This window comes from Typha angustifolia, chromosome 9, assembly GCF_048772165.1.
Source record: "Typha angustifolia cultivar Huaian chromosome 9, ASM4877216v1, whole genome shotgun sequence".
NCBI lineage: Eukaryota > Viridiplantae > Streptophyta > Magnoliopsida > Poales > Typhaceae > Typha > Typha angustifolia.
Window position 1 is genome coordinate 8,135,743 of NC_133247.1, and position 10,044 is coordinate 8,145,786.

The window sequence follows — 10,044 nt, forward strand, 5'->3', positions numbered from 1 at the left end:
TTTTGGTTTCCTTCAAGAGCTCCCTTAGAAGCAACCTTGGGATCGCAATATCAGTGTCGTCGCAGCACTAGTTTGGGAGAACTCAAATGGGGCAAAACCCAAATGGGGTTTACTTTCAAAAAGTAACGCCCCACAAGACCAAATGGGGCTTAGTAGTATAGGAGAACTATCAAGAAGCATTAAGTGAGCCAGCTTCCCAATCGAAGTGCCACTGGTTCAATGGTGTTCATTTTGCCCTCGATGGCTATCTTGCCCCTTTAAATTTCTTGTTGTTGGCATGTCTTGTAACTTCTTTTCCAATCAATGGAGAATCGCAATCTTTTTGCCAAACTGTGCATTTTACTTGTCATTGCTTTGTCGCAATCCAAAACAGGTACACCGCTTGTGAAGTGAACAGCTGACTTAACTTTGCAACTTGAAAGTTGAGTACCGCGCAGTTTTTGTCCATCTCAAAGACTTAGTCCGTGACAGTCCGCTCTATGTACTTAGTTCGGTCTGACTGATTAGGAAGACTTCCAAGCAATCTTGGCTAAGCTAACTCAACGAACCACATCTTAGCTTATCAAGATGAGTTTGAAAGAATTTACAATGTGTACGAGGTTGGTTAGACTCAGCCCTCCGCAGCACCTTTGGTAGTGGACTCAGGTTCGACATACAAGCAAAGGTCAAGGCCATGAGGCCTAGGACATTCTTTGAGGCGTTTTCTACAGCGGCCATGATGAAGGAGAAGGTCAAAGAGCTACATAGACTCTCTAGGATGCCATGGAGCCCTATGGACTAGAAAGGATCCCAGCTGGCTCCATCAAGCAATGCTGGATGCCATGAGCAAGGCCCTCTCGCAACGGTCATGCCAATTGTCGATGTACGAGCGAGAGATGTTGGCCGTGGTCCACAGTATTAGTAAGTGGCGCCCATACCTGATCAAAAGGCGGTTCATAGTGCGGACCGATCAAAGAAGTCTGCCCTACACTTCGGTGCAACAAAGGTATGACTATGACTTGCTTTATAAAAATGGTTAGGAGAATGGTGCAGCCGATGCACTCTCGCACCAACCTGATGCTACCGAGCTAGCCACCTTATTGATTCCAGCCCTCCCCTTGTCGGACTGGATCATGGATGCCACCTTGAAGGACCCAAGCCTATTGTAACTTGCGGCTCAGGTGACTCAAGACCCATCAAATCAGCTCTAGTATAGCACAAGAGATGGACTAGTGCTCAAAGGGGACTGGATCCTAATCCCAACTAATGCAGACTTGTGAACCGCCTTGATTAGCCGCTTCAACGACTCACCCCTCATGGGCGACGGGGGCATCTTTTGGACCCACAAGCGACTATGCCTCAATTGTCAGTGGACCGTCATGAAGAAAGGCGTGCGCAACTACATTCGCACTTGTGAAGTTTGCCAATGGGCCAAAGCAGATTTGGCTCGACCAGCCAGCCTTCTCCAACCGTTTCCTGTGCTCAAGCAGATCTGGGAAGATATTTCTATGAACTTCATTTTAGGCCTACAAGTATGTGGTCGACCACCTCTCCAAGTATGTGCACTTTTCAGCGCTCCCACCCCTACACCGCATGGAAGGGTGCAGAGGTCTTCGTTCGTGACAAGGCTAAACTTCACGGAATACCACGATCTATTTGTATCTGATCGAGATCCGGTTCACTAGTAAGTTCTGGCAAGAATTCTTTCGTCTATAGGGCATGACGTTCCGAATGAGCATTGCATACCATCCACAAACAGATGGGTAGAAAGAGGTCTTGAACCAGCGTTTGGAGCAATACCTACTGTGCTACGCCGAAGAGCAGCCAAGGCAGTGGCTCAACTTCTTACCATGGGAACACTACCCACCGCTCAGCCATAGACACCACACCTTTTGAGGCAGTTTATGGTAGGCCGCCTCCTATCTTGGTCTCCAACGCAGACTAAACGGACGGAATGCACGGACATCGTGGAAACTCTTGTGGATAGGGATGCTCAGATCCGACGGCCGAAGGCCAAGTTGGCAGTTGCACAGAACCAAATGAAGCAGATCTATAATCAGCGACACACCAGGAGCAAACGTTCACAATAGGAGATCGGGTCTACATAAAACTCCAGTCCTACCGCCAGACCTCTATTCATGAACCAAAAGCTAGCACATAGGAACTTCGGGTCGTACCAAGTGATTGAACTGGTAGGTGAGGTGGCCTACTGACTTGATCTTCTAGATGACTCACGGGTGCACTTAGTGTTTCATGTTTCAGCTTTGCGAGCCTGAGTTGTAGTGGAGACAGCTATTGCGGCCAACATACCCAATCCAGCCACACATGACCAAGAGCCCATGCCACTTCGGGTTCTAGCCAAAAGACGGATTCAGGTAGATGGAAGATTGATCACACAAGTACAGTGGAGTGGTCCAACGGACCAACGGGAGATCCGACTTGGTAGTCTAATTTTGAGTTGATGCAGCGCTTACCAGACTTCTCACCTTGAGGACAAGGTGGTTGGAAGCATGGTGGAATGATGTGATCTAGGTCAGATCGGATCAATTCACAGGGACATTGGGCTCGATTGATTGAGTCTACTTATCTTTTAATTATTTCATGATGTAAGCCTTTTAGAAAAGTCTAGTTTAGTCATGTAAGTCATTAAGGTAAGTCTAAATAAGTCATGACAGCCCTTAAGGCAAGTCTAGTTAAGTGAAGTAAGTCTTTAAGTCAAGTCAAATTAAGTCATATAAGCCTTTAAGGCAGATCGTAATTTGAGTTGTGTCAACCTTTAAGGCTAGTCCTAGTGGGACTCAGTGTAACCAATCTCTCTATATATAGAGGAGTTAGGCTCCTTTGTTAAGCATCCAAGTATTGAGAAAATATTCTAGCCTTGAGTTTATCCTAAGAGTAAGAGTATGATAACCTAGGAGTAGAAATAAATTAATGTCCCTTCATCATCGCCATCGCTGCCCATCATCTTCCTCACCATCATCCCTCCTAGCCTCCATTTCCTTATTGCAGATCATTTCTAGTGGTTTGTAACGTAACTTGATAATTTTTATTATAATCGTTAATGAGACTGCCTTCCACATTATGTATTGATGGTAGCACCTACCAAAAAAACATAATATCGACCTAATATAGGCACCCTCGTTGAGTGCATTTGAACGCCTCTAGGGCACGTTCTATCACAGTTCAAGAGTGGACAACTAGGTCTCTTTATTTGTGAACGCAGTCCGGCATTTGAATGCCCTTTCTTGGCATTCGAACGTGCTTGCAAGTAATCGCATTTTCCAAGGAAACTTAGAACTTAAAACAAAAAATGGAATCACAAGTCAAATCCTAACACCAAAACTCTCACTGGCTCCACTAGGTGTTTCTTCTCCACCGGGTGGGATTTGTCCACGTTGATGGAACATTTGATGGACGCGAGATCTCTCAAGCAATGCCAATTTGTATGTTACCGGGCCAAGACGCTCAGGCACTCGGAACGGCCAAAAGTATCACATCGGTCTTAGCCACCTTCTGATATGGCTGAGCATGCACGAATACCAGGTCACTGTTCACAAACTCCTACTCACTATGCTTGCGATCATAGACCTACTTCATTGCAGTTCTATGCCTCCGGCATGTGTGTTCGCAACCTCCTCAAGATAGCATCCCTATTAGGCAACTCTTGGTCTGTCTCCACCCGTGCTGCAAAGGCTATGGGGTCATACATCTGCAAGGTTAGTGGTGGCCTACTGTACACTACCTCACACGGGGTCAGCTGAATGATAGTTTGAAAGGTAGTGTTTTAGGACCACTCCACCCAAGGCAGATAATCAAGCCAATCCTCTCCCACAAATCAGTGAACATATTGCTCGACGCCTTGGTTCACCACCTCGATTTGGCCATTTTGTCTGTGGGTGGTAAGCCGAACCGAGGTCTTACCAGGTCCCTTGTAGCAGGAAGCACCCCCTCTGCTATAGTCTTCGCTGAGAATGGATGCACCAAGGCTGAGAAGTGGGCATACTTGCAAAGCCGATCTACCACCACAAATATAACAGTACCCTCGCACTACTGGCAAACCCTCGATGATGTCCATGGAGATGCCCTCCCAAACTCGCTCTAAAATCGGTAAGGGCTATAATAATCCTGCTGGTCTAATGGAGTCAATCTTCGCACATTGGCACACCTCGCACGCCCTCACATGTGCTATCACCTCCTTCTATATCCGAGGCCACATACAACTTTGCAAGAATGGAAGTGGTCCATGAGTCGAGCGCGCAACTGAAGATCTACTAGCTCCTTGATGCGCCCTCTGTCCAACAGTAGTCCATCACAGCTTCTGAGCTTGGGATGGCTTGTTAGGCTGTCCACGAATTCTTGTATCAACCTCAATATCTCTAGGTCAGTTGTACCTTCTCTCTAGAGGTCTTTAAGGAATGGAAAACTGGGCATCGATAAGGTTGCCAACTCCGCTAGTGCAGGTTGCTGGGAGAGTGCATTTGTTGCGTTACTATCAGCTCGGAGCGTCATCCCATCTCCAATGGTGACATCCAATCACAGCCATGAAGGACAACAACGTGCACACCAATCCAAGTAGATACAATCTCAATTTGTCGGGTTGTGTCACCCTCCAACTCTTGTCTCCTCTTTCGTGGATATCTTCCAATCTAGCTATATATCATTGGCGTGATATTAGATTCATTAGAAAGCTGTTGCGGTTCTTGATTTAGGAGCAGAGTGTGATTAGACAACTTCAAATTGTATCAATTTCTGTTTATATAATTTAGGAAAATAAGATAGTTTCTAGCAAGTGCGTTCAAACGCAAATGAATGGCGTTTGAATGCAGTGTTTGAACGTCAGATTTTTCGTCCGCACATTAGGGGGCGTTCGAACGCGATTAGGGTGCGTTCGAATGTGCAATGAATAAGTTAAGTTGTTATAGGATTTGTTTTAGGGTTTATTGGGATGATTGGCTAGCCTCTAAGTTTGTGGAAAAGCAGCCTCTTTGGATTATTTCTTATTGGAAATTATTGTCATAACTTAAGCTCGTGTATAGCTAAGGTTAATCCTCCTTCAATTCTCCCTACTCCCTTTAGTGACCAGCCATACTTGGAAAATCTCTTCTCCCACCTCATATAATTTAAAGCACTAATCTATCCATCAAACCATAATCATCTCTCATAACCCTAACCACATATTCCATGTCCATCCCACAACCTCATGAACTTTAGTTATTATTTCATAGGTAACTTTCGTTCTACTAACCAGATCAATGAGATTCTGGTTGCGTTGAATTCCTAACTCCTAGAAGAACAACATATCCAAATCTTAGATCAATCGAATGGTTGGAACTTTCTGCATTATCTTTGCAAATTTTATGCTGACTTCTGTCAAATATATCAAATCTGATAGAAAATCATCTTTACCAAAGGCAACTGTAATAAGTTGGTATTAGAGCCAGCCAGCTTTGGCACACATCCGCAATGATGTCAACCACTATATCTATGGCGGCACGAAGAAGAGAAGGGGAGACATCCATGCGCGCGGGAGAGAAGAACTCTACACCTCCACGCACAGGCACCCAAGGGCAAGAGGACCACGCATACACAATGAAGGGGAAGAAGTGGTCGAGATCCTAAGGAAGAGGGAGGAGTCGACAGACGTGGGAGATTAGAAGTTAGGAGAGACCTTCCCAACGATAGAGGTGGTAAGTTGGTGAAGAGGGATGAGAGAGATTACGGTAAAGAGACTAGAGAGAAGGTAGAGAGGCATGAAACCAATATTTCAATAACATGATAATTTTGGTTGCCATCCACACATTTATAGAGGCTAGCTAACAAGCCAAAATAACAATTATTAACTTGAATTCTAGTGGACTTCCGCCGATCGTGTTCGAACGCACAAAAAGCGTTCTTTGTCGATGCGAACCTAATGCAGATGTTCGAATGCAGTATTCAAATACCCCCAATCTGATTCAAGCATTCGCAAAGGTGTTCGAACTCACCCCTAACTGTATTCGAACCCGACCTATAGAAAATTTATTTTAATGAAAACAAATAACTAATGCAATAAGAAAATACTCTAACTAGGTGTATCAGCCTACCACGCTTTCCAACCTTGTCCTCAAGGTGTAATGTCAGGGAAACGTTCCAAGATATCCGTCTCCAACTGCCATATTGCCTCATCGAATGGCTTGCCAAGCCACACAACTAGAACCTCCATCTCTAATCTGGTATCATGACGTCGGCGCCTAGTAGGTACACAAACTAGCTCTGTCTCCCCCAATGGTTCTGGTAGAACTGATCCAACGACCTCATGATCTCCAATCTGCTCCCTCAATAATGAAACATGGAAGATAGGATGTATTCTCGACTGCTTAAGCAGCTCCAAACAAAACACAATCGGACCGATATGCTCTAATACTTAAAACGGACTGAAGTAGCGATGTGCTAAGTTCTAGTTTCGCATTGGACGCAAGGTCGCCGTCGGTACGGTTGCACCCTGACGAACACCCAGACTACCGATGTCGAACTCCTGCTCCCTAAACTTGCTCATGTGGTTTTGAGCAAGCTTAAGATGGGCACACAACCTCCTCAATGTGGCATCTCTATCCATCAAAGCTAAATCAGTCCGATTTGCAGATGTCACTAGATCATAAGTGCGTAATGTCGGAGCTGTACGCCTATACACCACTTTGAACGGGGTCATGCTAATGCTGCTGTGTTAGGCGGTGTTGTAAGACCACTCTGCCCACGGTAAAAACTTCAACTATCGTCTCGGCATCTCTTCAACAAAGCACCTCAAGTATTGCATAATGATTCGATTGACCACCTCGGTTTGGCCGTCCATTTGCGTATGGTAGGCCGAACTGAAGTTTAATCGAGTCTCCTGTAATCTAAAAAACTCCATTCAAAAGTCACTCAAAAATACACGATCACGATCCGAGACAATTGTGCGTGGCATGCCATGTACCCGAGCAACATTTCTAACAAAAATGGATGTGAGAATACAGAAAAGTGCTCATACTTACTCAACCTGTCAACCACCATATAAATAACAAAATAACTACGTACCAGTAGAAGACCCTCTAAGAAATCTATAGAAATGTTTTCCCAAACATGGTCCTATATCGGTAGAGGTTGTAGTAATCCGGCTGGTTTCAATGTGGTTGCCTTAGCTCTTTGACAGACTTTGCAAATACGGACAAAACTCCTCACATCTCGCCTCAATACTTACCACATGCAACTATGTGATATCCTCTTATACGTCCTCAAGACACCCTCATGACCAGCCTCTAGAGTTTGGTGGAAGTGCTCCAACAATTTCTGCTGCAATCCATCATTTGCGGGCACTAGAATGCACTCGTGCTCTAGATCATCCAACACCTCCTGTAACAATCTCAAAACATCTAGGTCAGATGTACATGCATACCTCAGCTCATCAAGAAAAGGAAAAGTAGAAGAATAGGTTGCAAGTTCAGCAATATCGAGTTGGGTGATAGTGCATCCGCCACTCTATTTTTCGTTCCTTTTTCTCTATTAAATTTCATAATCATACCCTAGGAATTTTGTGACCCATCTTTGCGGTGCCTGAGTATGAATACGCTGTTCTATAAGGTATAGAAGGCTCCGTTGATTGGTTCGAATAATGAATCGCTTACCGATCAAATAAGGCCTCCACTTTGTCATCGCATGCAGAATTCCTATCATCTTTCTCTCATAGGTCGATAATTGCTAAGACTTTACGATAAATCCTTGCTAAGAAAGGCTATGGGATGTCTTCCTTGTCTTGGTACAGCTCGTATGCCAACTCCCAACACATTAAAATTCCACAATGAACTCATTGGTGAAGTTCGGTAGAGCTAGAATGGGCGCCATCATTATTGCTGTTTTCAGTTTTTCAAAAGCTGTAGTGGCTTCATCCGTCCATCTAAAAGAGTCCTTTCTCAACAAAAAAGTGAGAGGAGCAATGATCTTACCATACTCGGCAATGAAGTGGCGATAATATCCGATCAACCCCAAGAATCCTTAAAATCCTGTGGTGGTAGTAGGGATCGGCGAAGCCATTATGCTTTCTTTTGAGAATCTGCCGCTATAACTTCCACTAAGAGATGTGGCCTAAATACTCCACTTGTGGTACTCTTAACAGGCACTTGGATTTCTTAATCTTCAGCTAATTTTGCTTCAACAAATTTACCATATCTTTCAAATGCCGCCAATGCTCTATTTTAATTTTGCTATAAATTAAAATGTTGTCAAAGAATACCAAGACATACCTTCATAGTAGATGCCGAAAAATATCACTCATGTGGCCTTAAAAAATAGTTGGAGCATTGGTAAGACCAAAGGGCATCAGCCGGAACTCGTAGTGCTTGTTCTAGTTCGAAATGTAGTCTTGTGCATATCCGCCGAGTGAACTCTAATTTGATGAGACTCAGTCCTCAAGTCAAGCTTGCTGAATATGGTCACCATTGCAAGCTTGTCCAGCAACCCCGCTATGATTGAAATGGAATACTGGTTTTTGACGATGATAGTGTTTAGTGCTCGATAGTCGACTCAAAAATGCCATGTTCCCGTCCTTCCACACCACTAGCATGTGCAGCCCTAGGCACAATCTTTATGCGATAGTCCACCGCTTGCCTTGGTGGCAACATCTTTGGTTCCTCAACAGTCCAGCAAATTTATCTGATAAATTAGACAATTCAATTATGGTACCTAGACTCATTAGAGGCTCATCTCTTTCTAGCCTTAACCGAAGAAGATAGGCCAAATCACTCGCACAAGGCAGCCCCACCAATAGCTGCATTGCTGGAATAGGCGGAGATCAAATGCTATCAAGCTGCACATCTTTGTTTCCTTGCTTAAATTTCATCCACGTGCTCCAAAAATCGAAAGTGACGGGTCCCAAGCTTTGCAATCATTGAGTGCCTAGGACAATGTCCGCTCCTCACAGTGCCTACAAATACAAATCCACAATGATGTCGTGTCCTTGCACCCGTATACCGACCTGGCGACACAAGCTCTCCTCCTGAAGCTTCGTGCCGTCTCCAATAGCAACGTCAAATCCCGCGGTTGGTTTAGCATCCAAGCCCAACTTTTCTCACTAATCTCTCATATATAAAGTTGTGTGTACTTTCGAAATTGATGAGGATGTGCACACAATGCTTTCGAACTAGTCCATCTACCCGCAATGTCCTCAGCGCGGGAGTATTCGAATATGCATGCATCAATATTTCAGTTTGGATATGTTCCTTTGCGTCCTCCTCCACAGCCTTCTCATGGACCTCCTCTAAACACTCCCCATCACCAACAACCTCATTGTCCTCGAGAACATCGATAAGCATCACACTCTTTATCAATTTGTTACACCAATGACCGGGCCCTTCGCTCTATGCTCTTCCACCTAGGCAGGTATGAGAGTTCAAATAGGGGATCTTGTACCTCCTCTAATATCGAACGAAGGTCTTTCAACCCGTAAAATTTTTAGCTGGCATTCTAAGCGCAAATCGACCATCTCGCTTGCCCCCACTTTGTTTTTTGCTGCCATCTTGAGAGCTTTGTGCTTTTGCTCCATCCTCAGGGCCTTCTCAGAGGCCTCCTCAAGAGTGCTAGGACAAAGAGAACGAACATTCGCCTGTATCTCCTCTTGTAGCCCTGAAAAGAATGTGCTCATCAATGTCGATTCGAGCCAAGGTGGCTCTCAATGACTACTAACTCTTTCAAATTCTGCAAGGTACTCCAATATGGTTGTCCTTTGAACCATCTTGCTTGATGGCATTAGAACGTCTGCTTCAGGTTTGCATCGATAGAGAACACATTTTGTGCGTTCGAACATGCCGGACCGTGTTCGAAATGCGATCGGCGTGAGTCCACTAGAATTAGAATTAATAATTGTTATTTTGGCTTGTTGGCTAGTCTCTATAAAGGTGTGGATGGAAGCCAAAATCATAATGCTTATGGAATATTAGTTTCTTGCCTCTCTCTCTCTCTAGTCTCTCTACCCTAATCTCCCTCCTCTCTCTTCACCAACCAGCCACCTACCATTTGCAAGGTCTCTCTTAACTTCTAGTCTCCCTCGTCTATCAA